General features: G+C 40.7%; 1 long non-coding RNA gene across 1 annotated transcript; it reads right to left on the bottom strand.

The window, feature by feature from the left end:
• On the bottom strand, positions 7823-13341 carry LOC110399119. The gene is made up of 3 exons (XR_002438902.1): positions 13161-13341; positions 10791-10866; positions 7823-8108 (listed from the first exon to the last, which is right to left on the bottom strand). It is a non-coding gene; the product is annotated as an uncharacterized LOC110399119 (long non-coding RNA).

Here is a 15251-nt window from a genome sequence, read left to right as displayed (position 1 = left end):
GAAATGTAGTAATTTAAAATGTTGGTGAGTACTCAGGTGTTCAACTATTTGATATGAATGAATTAGAATTGATACATGCTTATATATAGACATATTCAAAGATGAAGTTTTCTCTCCACTTAATGTGAAGAAAAAGCAAGAGAGGAAAGAGAACCCTTCCAGGACACAATGTATTTTCTTTATTTGAATCTTGAAAAAAGTTCCAAATGTGTAAGTAAATTCCTTTCTCATAGTGATGAGTCTTAGGCCTTGAAACAGACGATTCATTTAATGTCCCATTAGCCTGATTTAACAGTCAACTTTGGTTCCAGTGACTGTGCCTCTCAAATCTGACAGCGGGGCACCCCAATAAGCTGATCTGTCCCTATTCTGCATAATGTAGGATCCCCAGTGACAGTCTCTTTTGGCCAACAAGAGCCTTCATGCATCGCAACCCTCTTTCAACCATATAAGCCAGAAAATTCCATTAGAATTAGCACTTGTGCAGCTTTGCTCTTACTGTCATGGACAGGACCTGTGTGAGATTTTCCAATTAAGTAGCAAATGAAGCCTGACAGAACCTTCAACTCAGCTGGAGAACAAGGCACACCGAGGCTGCCACTGCTGGCAGTATGTTTTGAGTTCTCCTCATCGTCCCTTGTGTCAGAGCAGCTCCTTCACAGGACTCATGCACTGAAACGTGGGAGAGTCTGAACAAGCACCAGGAAGGTCAAAAATGAGAGCACTGATCTGGTCCCAGCACGTTTAGCTGAGTATTCTTAAATTCTTAAGACTCTCCAATGTTAAGGCCAGTAACTAGAGCTGGTTAAAAGTCTCCAGCTCTGAGATGACTCTTACGAAAAGAGCCATAAAAGCCTTAGCTGGGACAGCTAAGTATGAAGAAGCTATGTAGCTTGAAAGCCCTCCTATTACTTCATACTTCCACTACCATGCCTACTGCCTTTCAGATGACAGCCAACTTTTACATTACCTGGCAGTTGAAACTTGAACACACAGATCTGCAAGCTCAACCTGTAAGAACATATCATTAGCCCAGATTCATTGAAGGGATAACGTGAGAAATATATCACATGACTTGTTTTTAAAGGTCAGAGTGTTATCTGGGGAGATAAGAGACATCTCCAACCCCTCACCTAAACAAAAGGAAAATTAGACCTGTACACACCAAGAGCGGAAAAAAGAGCTGCAGAAACAAAGATAAAATTGCTTTGAAACAGGTTTGTTTTTCCCTAGCACCAACCAATAGATGAGACTTGAATTCTCAACCCTACAAAAAGAAAAAATCAATTTTCACTGAGCAATGTAGTTAAAAAATTGTTAAACGCAATACCCTTTTCTTCGCAGAATTGCATTCACATAAACCAAACCATCCATGAAGCAGAATGCTGGGGTGCAAAACATTGCTTCTGCCAAAAAATGTTTGGCACTCTTTACCAAGCCTTCAGAAAAAAATGCCCAAATCACCATACAATAGCTTAAGGCAGGTTCTACCATTACAATGATGTTTTTGTTCTTGCTTACTGTAGCTTATTCAAACACTTGACAATTCTTTGCTGGGTTTTGCTTCTCCTATAAGACTGAGCATAAATTGATGCTAGTGGTTGAGTCACACACAAGAACACTGAAAAATTACTACTTTGATCTAAACATAAGTTTGAGGGGCATTTTTTTTCCCCGCTTTGCTAAAATTACTTTGGAAGAGGACAAGGACAGAACCTTAAAACATTTCAGTTCAGAGGCTGGTCCAGGAAATGAACTTTATGTGGATTTTTTTATTTTTACAGCAAACCTCTGAAAATTTCCTTTCTTCTGTACTCCAGAATAGAACACATAAGTAGATTTCTTGACTGGAATAAAAGACATCACAAAGAACATACAAGGAAGGAGGAGTCCAACAGGAAAAAAAAAGGAATGGAAAATTTGTTGTCTCATAGAAAGCAGTTTTTCCTCTATGTATGCCTAAAATCCCGATCTTTTTATTTCCCCTGGGTACCTCACTTCAGTTGGATGGATCCATGAATATAAGCCACAAAAAAAAAGACAATCACAGAAATCATGGTAAATATTGTCAATAGAGTCTGCCCTCTGACCGAGAAGAGAAAGACACTTAACCAGGCTTCTGTAGAACAGATACTGGCATCTGAGCCAGTACTACAGGCTTGCTTTCTTTGTAGTCAGTGATGCCATTCCTCTGACCTATTTTAGAAGAATCACGTCTAAGGAAGAGATGAATCACCCACAAGTGTCTCTGCAACTATGAAGAGATAATTAAGATAATTAGGTGAGTTCTAGACAGTTAAATTTGGTCAGACAAATTCCACCCAAGAGGTCTACCATGTATATGAACAAACAAAACAAAAAGAAAACAAAATTGAACAAAATCACAGCATGTGCAAATGAATGCCAGTGCTCAGAGCATTACCTGTGTCTGCAGGCTCGCAGAGCAATGTCTGAGCCCCCACGCTACCCTTCATTATTCTGTTCTTAAGATAAATTATCTTGTGTGTAATACCTGTACAGATTTATCTCTCTAATCAATGGCATTCACATTCAGCTAAGGAGACTTGCAGATTTTTGCCTCTCTATAAGAATTTGTACTAAACTCTTTTAGTACATGGAAAGTGTTTTTGAATACTCGTGAACTTCCTAGTCCAAGTATTAGATGGACCGACCCAACATGAAGCCCTACTGACCTGGTGCTCACCAATGCAGAGGAGAGCATTAGAGAGGTTAAGACTGAAGGCAGCCTGGGCTGTAGTGACCATGCCCTGGTGGAGTTTGTGATCTGGAGGAACACAGGTGTGGCAAAAAGCAGAGTCAGGACCCTGAGCTTCAGGAGAGCAAACTTCCAGCTGCTCAAGGAACTGCCAAATAGGATCTCCTGGGAAACTGTCCTTAAGGGCATGTGTACAGAACAGAGCTCGCAGCTCTTTAAGGACACCCGTCTGAGAGTGCAACAACTCTCCATCCTCCAGCAGAAGTCAACCAGGGGAGGCAGGCAACTGACATGGTTGAGCAAGGCAGGTCCTGGTGGACATGAGCCAGCAGTGTGCACTTGCAGCCCAAAAGGCCAACTATGTTCTGGGCTGCATGAAAAGAGGAGTGGTCAGCAGGGAGAGGGAGGTGGTTGTCCCCCTCTACTTGGCTCTTGTGAGGCCCCATCTGGAGTACTGCGTCCAGGCCTGGGGCCCTCAGTACAAAAAAGACATGGAGCTCTTGGAACCGGTCCAGAGGTGGGCCACCAAGATGATCAGAGGGCTGGAGCACCTCTGTTATGAGGAAAGGTTGAGGGAACTGGGCTTGTTTAGCTTGGAGAAGAGAAGGCTCCAGGGAGACCTCAGACCTTCCAATACTTGAAGGGAACATATAAACAGGAGGGGGTACAACTGATTACGTGTGGATAGTGACAGGACAAGGGGGAATGGTTTCAAACTACGACAGGAGAGATTTAGGTTAGATAGTAGGAGGAAGTTTTTCCACACAGAGGGTGCTGATGCACTGGAGCAGGTCGCCCAAGGAGGTTGTGGATGCCCCATCCCTGGACGCATTCAAGGCCAGGCTGGATGTGGCTCTGGGCAGCCTGGTCTAGTGGTTGGCAACACTGCCCATGGCAGAGGCATTGAAACTAGATAGTCATTATGGTCCTTTTCAGCCCAAGCCACTCTATGATTCTATGAATACATTCTTTTTCTGTGCATAACACTGAGGAAGAGTAAAAGGGGGGGGGGGGGAGTAAACACCTGGTGCATCTCACTATGAGATACACCAGTTTACCTTCAAAGCCAGGAAGAGGTTAGGTGGTGGTGCATTAAAGGGTTAACTCCCACTCCAGTGGGACAGGTCCAGTTGTGGTCAAATGGATATGTATGAACAACCTTAGGGAAGTTGGCCACTCCCAGTAAGAACTCTTAAGAAGGGCAACAAAACTGGCGAAGTGTCTAGAACACAAGTCGTATGGGAAGTGGCTGAGGGAACTGGGATTGTTCAGCCAGGAGAGGAGAGGGCTGAAGGGAGACCTTATAGTTCTCTACAACTCCCTGAAAGGAGGTAGTGGCGAGGTGGGAGTTGGCCTCTTCTCACAAGTAACAGCAACAAGAAGTAATGGCCTCAAGTTGTGCCAGGGAGGTTCAGGTTGGATATTAGGAAGAATTTCTTCCCAGAAAGTGCGGTCACCCTATCTGAATGTGTTTAAGTAAAAGGCAGTGGTAGATACTGCACTTGGGAATGTGGTTTAGTGGGCAATATTGGTGGTAGGTGGATGATCAGACTAGATGATCTTAGAGGTCTTTTCCAACCTTAGTGATTATATGATTGTGGATTCACCCATCGTGCCTAGCACTTTCATCTATCCACATTCAAATGGACTCATAGGACCACCCTTAAGGAGTTTGGTCATGCCAAATGACAGCTCTTATGACCACCTTATAGAATTACGCTCTTTATTGGAGCGACAGATACAGATTCCTTTGAATTGCTGGTGATAAATACTCTGTCCGCAAAGTGCACACAAGTACCAATAATGTGAATAATACAGTCAGCCACAAACACGTTAAACTATGGAGTAACTCTACAGAAATTTCTACATTTTCTGGGGGAAGCACTCAGTATAATTGAGTATGTGAACCTTACCCACAGGTGTCACTGTGATGGGGAGGGAAGCAAGGCTCAGCTCACTGACTGGTTCCAGAAGCCAGTGGTGTCCACTTGACTTGTCCGCAATGGTATCTTCCCCAAAATTCCTTCTCTCTCATCCATTTTCATACAATTTTCTTACTTTCAAGTGGAGCTTAAGTGACTCTAATCATACCTATCTTTCTTGTTATTGGTGAATATCCCAGTAAGTTACTTCCAATAATTGCTCCACATAATCCACCTTGTAATTATAGTCACTCAAGTTTCTCAATATTTAGTAGAAATTGGGAAGATCACACGCAGTCATAGAACAATAAAACCATGGAATCTTCGAATGGCTTGGGTTGTAAGGGACCTCAAAATTCATCTAGTTCTAACATCCTTGCCATAGGCAGAGTTGGCAACTACTAGATCAAGCACTAGATCAGCCTTCGCAGGGCCCCATCCAACCTGGCTTTGAATGCCTCTACGAATGAGACATCCACAACTTCTTTGGGCAGCCTATTTTAGCATCTTACACCCTCTCAGTGAAAAATTTCACCTGACATCTAACCTACAACTCCCCTCTTCTAGTTTAAAACCACTCCTCGTCCAGTCTTGTTACAAAAATTAGAGTTCAAGGGCTCTCATGTTATTCACTACTTATGGGGTAAGATGATTGACTCAAAGTCATATTATTTAGCAAGACTGTATTATCAGTTCTGAGCAAGGTCTCACACATCATGCCGATGCTGAAATAGGAGGTTGAGGGCATGAGGGGAGCACACTGCCATAGGTGGAAAGGGACTAACAATTGCCCCATGCCTCCACTTCTATATCTGTCTGTAATAATCTTCTTATAGAAAAATATTAACAACATTTAGAGTTCAGGGAAAGGTAAACCAACAAAACAGGGAGGGCCAGGAGATGAAAGTAAAATGTCTTGCTCACAATAGCAGCCTATTAGGTGTTCTCAACTTCCATTACTGCTTTGTACCATTTTTTTTCCTTCTCCACAAGTATCTTGGCAAAAATAACAGGCTTTGACAGTGGTAACAATAAAACCTATCTTCCCAAAGGGGAAAAAACCTAACAAGTAAAAAATTTGCTACTCTTGAAAAATATGTTGTCAAAATCCATAGCAGACATTTAAGACACAAAAAGGAATGTGCATCCCTTTGATAGGTATTTTCTATATAAAAAAGATACACATCATTCCTTTAGATTGTGAAGAGGTGACTTTTTATCTCAAGAATGCCAGGAAAATAAAGCCAAGCAGAAAGCTCTGGTCAGAATCTGTTCTCAGATAAGCCTACTAAAGGTCACAACCTAGGGGCATCAGCAAACTGATGTAGTTTCCATTCCCAAACCCATGCTAACCAAAAAAAAAAAATAAGGGCACTTTGCTTAATGAATGCACGTTGGGTCTATGTGCTGTGTTTGCAACAGAGAGCACAAGTGTCCACCAGCTTCTAGCCCTCACTGATACTTTGCTGTGTTCTCAAGCCACATCTCATCCTTTACGTGGACTGTAAGCTCCTCAGGCTATCTTTCTGTAGTGCATTATATAAACAGACAGTGCTCCTGAAAGCCCGTTGTTGGCTTGCCAAATATCATACTGAGATTCATCATGGGGACACCATGACTGCAATGAGCAACTATATTTAAAATAAAGGGCAGTCCGGCTATTTGTCTCTAACACTTTTGTAGCTGTTGAAGAGAGAAACATCTCCACAGGTAATTCATCGTACAGCAACTTGGGGCCGGATTCAGCTTCACACGCTTTGACATCTAATGACCTCTAATGCCTGGAGTACTCCAAACATCTGCACAAAGCCGAGAGACACAGCAGAAATAATAAGAGGGTCCCACACACTCCTGAGTGCAGGAAGGCAGCCAAGAATACCCTATGACATCCCAAATGCGCTAAAATCCATCACTGCGGCTTTGAAAAGCTCAAGAGAGGTAGGAAATAGCAACAGTCATATTTTCTCAGAACTTTAAAGGGCAACTCAGCAGATACCTCTTACAGCACCAGATTTTGACAGCTCTTGGAAGAAAATGCTCAAAAGCCAGCAGTCCTTCCTTTTCAGACAGACTGTCCAGTTAAACCACGAGCTTAGTTTAGGAAACAAACTGCGTGCAAAACTGACTTGCAGTGCTTTATTACAAGCAGTGCTTGTAAGGTGTGTCTGAAAAGACTAGGTGACACAATACATGAGGTTTTTTTTCTATTTTTACTGATACAGTCCCCACTTCTCACTTTCGATTTCCTGAGACAGAGCAACAACAGTAAAATTAATCACTTTACTATTGGCTCTGGTCTGTTGAGATACCAGAAAAAAAATTGACTTTGAACTCACTAGAAATCAAACCAAGAAATAAAGGCATTCTTCCCTGTTAAGGGTGTCCAAAAATTGTAGCGTGAAACATTCTGGTGCTTTTCATACAAAATGACTGGGTGCTGTTTCCCCACAATGTATGATGATCTCTCTTTTCATGGCTCAGTGTCTCTGGCCATGAACTTCATCTACAGAGCAGACATCAGGAACCTGTGATGGGAGACTCGTGAATCAGCTGAAAGAACTAAAGGTGACAGGACCCCAAGTTACAGGGTAGGCAGATCATGAATTTAGTATCAAGCCAATACAAAGCTTTTAGACACTTATATTCATTATTAATAGAAGAATAGAATAACAGTGATTAGTTCAATTTTCTCAATTTTCTTAAAAATGTTTTATATTATCTTTATCCAACTAAGAACAAAAAAGTGTAATGGCAGCTTCCAGTTTGTCTCTTGTTATGGAAATAGTGTTCTTAAAATCACAGCTAAGAGAAATACCCATACTCCCCACTGACTACAGAGGGTGATCATTTTTAAAAATGCACCCAAGTTCACAGTGCTGTAGTTGGATGACATAGGCCTATAAAACTACGAAGTGAAATGACAGAGCTTTTACAGTAAAGGCAGTTTATGAAATGGACAGTGCAGTTCTTCATCTTAGATTTGACATATGATTTATCTTCAGCTTCAAGGTCATTATGTGTCAACATTAAATAAGGAGGATTTAGATCTGCACATTATAGACTACTGGACATACATGTTTGCAACAATACAAATGTATTAAACTAAAATGAACACAAAATCTGTGAAGCTCTAAAAATTGATTATATCTTCAAATTTCACAAGCATCAACTCTTTACATATGGTTCCTAAGGCATTCTACATTATCTCTACCCATAAAAGGGTAAATCCTCTCTGGGAACAGAACATGTCATAGTCATGTTAACTCATGTCTCTATAGCTCTATGGCTTTGTTTAGGCATGCAGGTAGCAAGTTTGTCAGGAGAAGCCTCAAAACTTCAATTTTCAGGTTAAAATTTCCTTTCCTATTGTTTTCTTCTGTGAGAAGTGCTTACATTTTACTGCAACATTTTGGCTCAGCTTCATTAGATGCTAGAGCAATGGTCCCAGTTAAAAAAAACATCTTGGAAACCTGGGAGTTAAAAATCAATTCAATTAAACAAAAAAATTATTCCCTTCTGATTTATTTTAATTTTCAGTAAACAGTGGCAACTGAATCACTTCATTCACACCGATTTATATGAGAGAGCAACTTCTGCTAAACATGGATAAACGAAGTCCTGTTGTGAAAGAACATTCCATTTGCTGTTCAATGGAAGCCTTAACCAAGCATTCTGAACATCAGTTCTTAAAATGTGACCATCATATCCATGATATATCTAGAGGAGCATAGGTTAGCCGTCACCTCCAATCTGAGAAGTCTCATCTGTAGCTGCTTGTTATTCCTCACAGGATCAAGTGTCTAATAAATACTAACGTGACACTATATAAAGGTATTTATGTTTGATTTTGAGCTCAAAGAGGGTCAAGAACTTAAAGTAGGGCAATTTATAGTAACTACATCTCACTTGTGAAACTAAGGTCTTTGTCTTTTAAAACATTGTGTTATTTTGTTCCTATTTCTCTGTCCCCATCTCTTGTTCATTTTTGTTTTTCCTGCCTTTCCGCCTTTTCACATGAAAATAAATCCTCATGTCTCAGCTTTGCAACCAATTTCACACATCTTTAACTTCACACAGATGACCAGATCCTTTTTACCCACAAGAGCAGAGCTAAGCCCAGGCATTAGCATTCAGAGAGGAGAGACTCAGTATGGGAACTTCTGCCTTTCCAGAACAGCTTTCTGGAATTCTATCCATTTCGGTCAGCCATCCTGCTCTGTCCCTCCCAGCCCCTCACTTGAAAGGGAACATGAGTAACACAAAGACCTTGGCTCCATGCAGCACTGCTGTGCAATGACTAAAACATTGGTGCGTTTTCACCACTGTTTTCATCCAAAAAAATACAGCATCATATGAGCCTGTACAAAGAACATGAACTTGATTTAATTTCTTACCTCCCTCAGAAAGAGGTTTCTATGTTTAATGATTCTTATTTCTAGACTGAACACCTCACCTCACGAGAGAGCACACATACACGTTACACCTCTTTCTGCATGAACAAAGAGTCTTCTATCAGATTCCTTTCCTATGCATCAGTACTTCATTGCTTAAGTTGTCTTTTCCACTAGGATAACAATTTTGGACAGAACTTTGTCAACAGTGCAGTTTCCGATGCTGGGCTTAACAAGAGTTGTGAGCAGTAAATAGACGTTTACATTTCCCCATGCTTTCCAGCATTATCAAATTGATAGGAAGGTTACATTAATCCCATGTGAATATCGTATTAGAATCATTTGGGTTGGAAGGAACCTTTAAGATCATTTAATTCCAACCCCCCATATTGCTTCAACTTCTTTAAAAGTAAGGATGAAGTTGGAGGTAAAGCCATTTTCCTCATATTTGTTTGTCTTGTGTTCCAACAGGCTCATTACAACCTGCAGCTGAACCACTCCTGTTTCAGTACTATTAGCTGACCATCAGCCAGTACAACACACTGGCAATGTATAATTCTAGTCTCAAGGCTATAAGTATAATTATCTACTAAACATATAATTGAGAAAAATACTTCTTATGAGAAAATAAGCCTGTTATTTTTTTCAGCAGTTGTGCCTTGTATGTAGACAATACTACTTTTTGATCTTAAGATCTCTTGGTAATTGCACATGCACTTAAAATACATCTATTAAAGCTGTCTTCACTCTTGTAACATTAATTTCCTATAATAAATTCAGTGTCTCTGGGTTAGAAAACAACAACCACCACCTGAAAAATCCATGCAAGGAAGTACAAATGTAACTGTGCTGATAAGGCAAAACCAATCAATGCCAGCAAGATACATGACCCATTTGTACACTGTTTTCTCATGTGATACTCCAACATCATGGTCTCAAAATCCCAAATAACATGTCATTCATGCTCCCTTTTTGTAATAACACAAACATAGACAGCTGGGACACTTCAGAGATCTACAATGTGACATATTCAAAGGTGATCCATCAGATACTAATCTATTTGCTGACAAATGGATGGAAATTATGAAAATAACACAGTGTACACTGACAGCACACCTGCGTGAAAGTTCATTGGAAAGGTATTAAAAAAGACATCATCCCAAAGTTAATCAAACTAAGCAGTTATTAGTAGCTCTTTGACACCCGTTAAAATCAAGGCACATCTTTAGTCGTGGCAATAAAGCAAAAAAAAGCCTTTACCTATAATCAGAAGCATACAACACCATGGAAAAACAAACAGCAGTACAAAAGAATAGCACAAACTTCAGTCATGAAATCAGCATGCAGTCAACAACCACAAAATGGCTTGGGTTGGAAGGGACCTTAAAGCCCATCCAGCTCCAACCCCCTGCTGTGTGCTGGGTACTCCCCACTAGCCCAAGCTGCCCAGGGCCCATCCACCCCAGCCTTGAGCACCTCCAGGGATGGGGCAGCCACAGCTCTCTGGGCAGCCTGTGCCAATGCCTTACTGCTCTCTGAGCAAAGAATTTCTTCCTAACATCTAACCTAAATCACCCCTCTTTTAGTTTAAAGCCATTCCCTCTTGTCCTATCACTACCAGTGAGTGTAAAAAGCTGGTCTCCTTCCTATAAATATTTATCTGTTAAACAGAAAAGGAAATAAATGAGTAAGCACAAATATATTTCTTGCACTGAAGATCATGAGTAGATGGCCACTCCAGTGTGAAAAAATGCCACCTACCTTATCTGTGTTCCAGCACAATTTTTCAGAGAAGGTCTGAGGAACACTGAGGATAGGTATATCTTCATAAATTAAACTGAAGGGACAGAAAAATATCTCCATCAGGGAACTATCCTTTATTATTACCAATCAAAAATTGTACTAATATATATCAGATACCCATTAACAAAGTTATCTACCTTATGTAATTGCCTGAGCATATTCTATAAACCTTATGTGCAAACATAGGTGTGGGTGATAAACATACATTCATATATATGCATGTGAATATATATCCACAGTACTTGGCTGTTTTCTGACTTTCACCCATGAAAAGGCACAGTTTATTTTCACTTCTGATTCTTCTTACTGTTCATCTTTTCTAATCATATTGTTTCTCATAAGGGAGATTAATATCTTTATCCAGTTCTAAAATCTAAATTTTTAATTCATACTTTATGAAGGTGGTATCTATTTGCTTGTGCTCTGATAGTATACTTTTTCAGAAAATAAAATTCATTAAGGCTAGGGAATAGATTTGTACTCTAGTTTCTAAGCTTGTGGTGATCACTGCTTTCAGATCTCTGCACTGTCTGTAATCCTATAGGCCTAAAAAGTCATTGCCTGCTGTAGACTCAATGCAAGCTATGCAACATATGAGCTATTACTGTGTGAGCCAGAGCCCAGCTCTGCTAATCAGCAACTCAGCATTATCTGCTTTTTCTATCACTACAGAGATTAACACCACAATCATACGAGAGCAAATAAACTTGGCTGGCTGAAACAGTGCAAAGATTGTGTCTGCTCAGCTGCTTTAAGAAAAGAAATACACACAGGGTTTGTCTATGCATTCAAATTGATTGAAAAAGAAAACAAACCAATATATGTTACAGAGGTAGCGCTCAAGTCAGCAAGCACATTTTTGCCAAAGGCTTCCCATTTGTTAGGCCTTCAGTGACCTTTATGATTTCAAATTAAGTCTCCTTGTAGCTTTTCCCAAACTTATGATGGCATTCAGCTTAAATAAAGCAAAACAGTCTGCAAAATATCACTTTCCACCTCACAAGTCCCTGCGCCTTCCTTGGTAACAAGTGAACTGATCCGGCAGTTTCAGCTCTTGTAAAAGTAAAGATTTATGTGAACAATCTGAGGTACTTAGAGCTTTAGGTTAGTAATGGCCAATAGAAAGAATTACTTCTTTGAGATGTTACAGAATGTATGTTTTGTTTTCAACCCCAGAGACAGAGCCTTTTAAAAGGCAAAAACACATCATCTAATTTATAAAAGCAGTAAGAACCAAGAGATAAAGGACAGATTTAAAGCTTTTATGAGTTATCTGTATGACTTTTTCCTCAATGTATAGAGTCATTATCTGTGACACGGATGGCAGAATGTTTTTCTTTGTTTGTTTTCAAACTCACATACATGGTATAGTTTTATAACATCAGAAGCAGTTGCTAATAGGAGAACAGTAAAAATATTTGTAGCTTTGTTTTTCTCCTTTGTCTTTTGGGGAGGGGGGGGATTTATCCATCCTCAGTGAGCTGGATTCCTATAGACCAGAATCTGTTCTCCTTTGTCTAACAGGAGAAAACCTGCAGGATTTCAGTAACAGAGGCTGTGTGGGAGAAGGCCAAGAGCTACTCCACGCAAGGCGCAGCTGCTTCCACACAGCTCTGATAGCCAAAATTTCAGCCTGAGGAGCACACAGCCATACAAACATGTTTTAGAAAGAGTAGCAGCTGCCTGGGGGAAAAGTGGGAGTTAGGTGTGGGGAATGCAGGAGCAAATTAAAGCAAAAGCTGAAGGTTCCTCATGGAGAGGAGTGCCCCACGTCCAGCAGTGATCACAGTCATGGGAGACTTACACTGGGGCAGAAACATTCCAAGAAACTGCAACCTGTGGATGGCTCACACCAGGGTGGGGACAACTCTGAACAGTCTGCGTCCTGTGGACAACCCACAGTGGGACGATCCAAATGGATGACAGCTCATGGGCAGCCCATACCAGAGGAAAACAAGCAAAAAAAGCAAGGAGTGGCAGACTGAAACCATTATACGCACAGCCCCAATTCCTGTGCCGCTCCCTCCCAAATCCAAGGGATTGGTATGGGCTGAGTATAACACAGTGAAAGCAATTGAGACCAAGGGGAGAGGAAAGTGATTGGGTTGGAGTTGAGCATGGACAGAGGGAGAGGTGTGTCCCTGTCAGTTTGCTTAACTATTAATCTGTTCTTTGTATCAATGGCCAATTATGTAATTAAAATTTTAAGTGGCAATAAGATAAAAATCCCAAGCTAAGACTCTCTTGATTGCAATATTATCAACTAGTGTTTGTATAGCAGCAGGGAAGGTATGGACTCAAGGTCCTGCCTTTTTGGTTGTCTGTTACCTGGAACATGCTCTTCAGTACCTGCTGCCTTTACACTGGATGGGTTTTATTCCTGGCATGCATTCAGAATAAAGCCAGGCTGTGCACCTGGAGATAGAAGATCCAAAGCACTCTTGGCACCCACAGCTTAAACATCGGCTGAGAACGATAAGCACTTCCAGGAGATAGTTAAACCAACTGCACAAGGAAGTGTGGATGGCATAAATTAAAATAATCAGTAGCTACAACATAAACAAGATAATCTGCCAAAAATCAATCCCCAGATGATTAAAAATGGGAAATATCAACACATACAAATCCCGCACTAAAGGTTCTCACATTAGTTTATGTTTAGGTGTTAAGCCAACATAGCACTGTACCTTTTATCCATAAGGAAAACAATATATTTAATCTTATATTCCCATTTCCCTGGAACTATTTATAGTGCAACTTGTATTTTAACAGACCATGAGTATTTCACATAGAAAACAAACTCCTGTTTGAAGAGAAGTTCTTCCTTGTCTTCTGATTACTCTGTTTCAAACAACCAAGGTGCTTTTTGCCATTATACTTTGACTACAGGTTACCATAGGGTGCAGAAGTTTACTGATACTCAGTGGAGCTACACCACAGCCTTGCACTTCAGCTAGGGCATACTCACACAGAAAAAAAAAAAAAAGCTTGTTTTAAACCAGTGATAACAACATATTTTAAGCATAGAGATGACATTTTCCATTAGGTAAAGAGATATGTTGTTAAAAGATTCATTTACCTGTTTGTGGGGGTTTTTTTGTTCCAGGTGGGGATTAAAGAATTCTTCTATTAAAGTGTCAGATAAGCAAAAAGCATCACAGTTTTCCACATAACGTTCATGCTGATCCTGCTTGGTAAACCAAGCTTGCTGAATACATGCAATTCCCTGATGCTTTTTTCAACAGCCAACATCAATAACCTAGAGATAAACGTTTCTGTGTACCAGGAAGAAGTGATACACAGTAAGACTCCTATACCCTTCCCATTTTCCTCCAATTAAGTTCATATCTAGTGTAATGTGATGGAAAGCACAGCAACAACAGAGCAGCAAGCTCCTATGCAGCAGTTAGTAAGGATTTGCTCAAATGCAACATCCGTGGGCACACAGAAATAAAGAAAAGAAGCTGCTTACCTTCAGAAGGCCTCAGGTACACAGGGACCTGCAGCAAAATATCCTTGCTTCCACTGCCAGCCCTTAAATGAGGTTTGGGAAGGGGTGGATCCTGGCTCCACCCCTTCCAATCATTCAGGTGTGTTACTTGCACCTGAGCTCTTCTGGGTTGGCCCTGCCTTCCCATCAGGTGCTCAATCACTGTTTCAAGCCGTGACTTAGCATTTCTGCTACACCTCTACACAGAGAACAGTTGTAAAAGAAGAACAAGAGGCAGGAAGGGATATACCTACCCACTTTGTTGTGAGAATTAGCCACAAGGCCTGCAGCCAGCTACGACTGTGACAACTGTTTTGTCCAAAACTAGGAAAATCACTTTCAACACTGCTGTGAACAGATGTCCACAAGAAAGGCAGGATAGAAATGAGTAGTACACAGCATGCAGCATGAAGATGTTCACATGAGATGATGTGTCAAGTTCAGTCTCAGAAACTTGTTCCTGTGCTCCTACTTTCAAAAACATTGTGTGCCTTGAGAAAGTTTACAACCTAAGGGACATCAGGTTGGACATCAGGAAAAATTTCTTCTCTGAAAGAGTGGTATTGCATTGGAACAGGCTGCCCAGGGAGGCAGTGGAGTCACCATTCCTGGAGGTGTTCAAGAACCATGGAGATGTGGTACCGAGGGACATGATTCAAGAAACGTTTGGATATAACATTGAGAGACATGGTTTAGTGGGGTTATTGGTGGTAGGTGGATGGTTGGACTAGGTGATCTTGTAGGTCTTTTAAAACCTAGCTAATTCTATGATTCTATGATTAGCAGGCATGGTGGGGAATCAGTTGATGGTAGGACTTCATGATGTTAGAGGTCTTTTCCAATCTTAATGATTTCTCTTCTTATACCAAAAAGTGAAACTACTAGAAAATGTATATATATTGCTATTTGTTTATATTCTGATGAGTGCT

This window comes from Numida meleagris, chromosome 4 (genome assembly GCF_002078875.1).
Source record: "Numida meleagris isolate 19003 breed g44 Domestic line chromosome 4, NumMel1.0, whole genome shotgun sequence".
In the NCBI taxonomy this organism is placed as follows: domain Eukaryota; kingdom Metazoa; phylum Chordata; class Aves; order Galliformes; family Numididae; genus Numida; species Numida meleagris.
The sequence above is the reverse complement of the archived record's forward strand: the minus strand, read 5'-3'. Positions and strand labels throughout refer to the sequence as shown.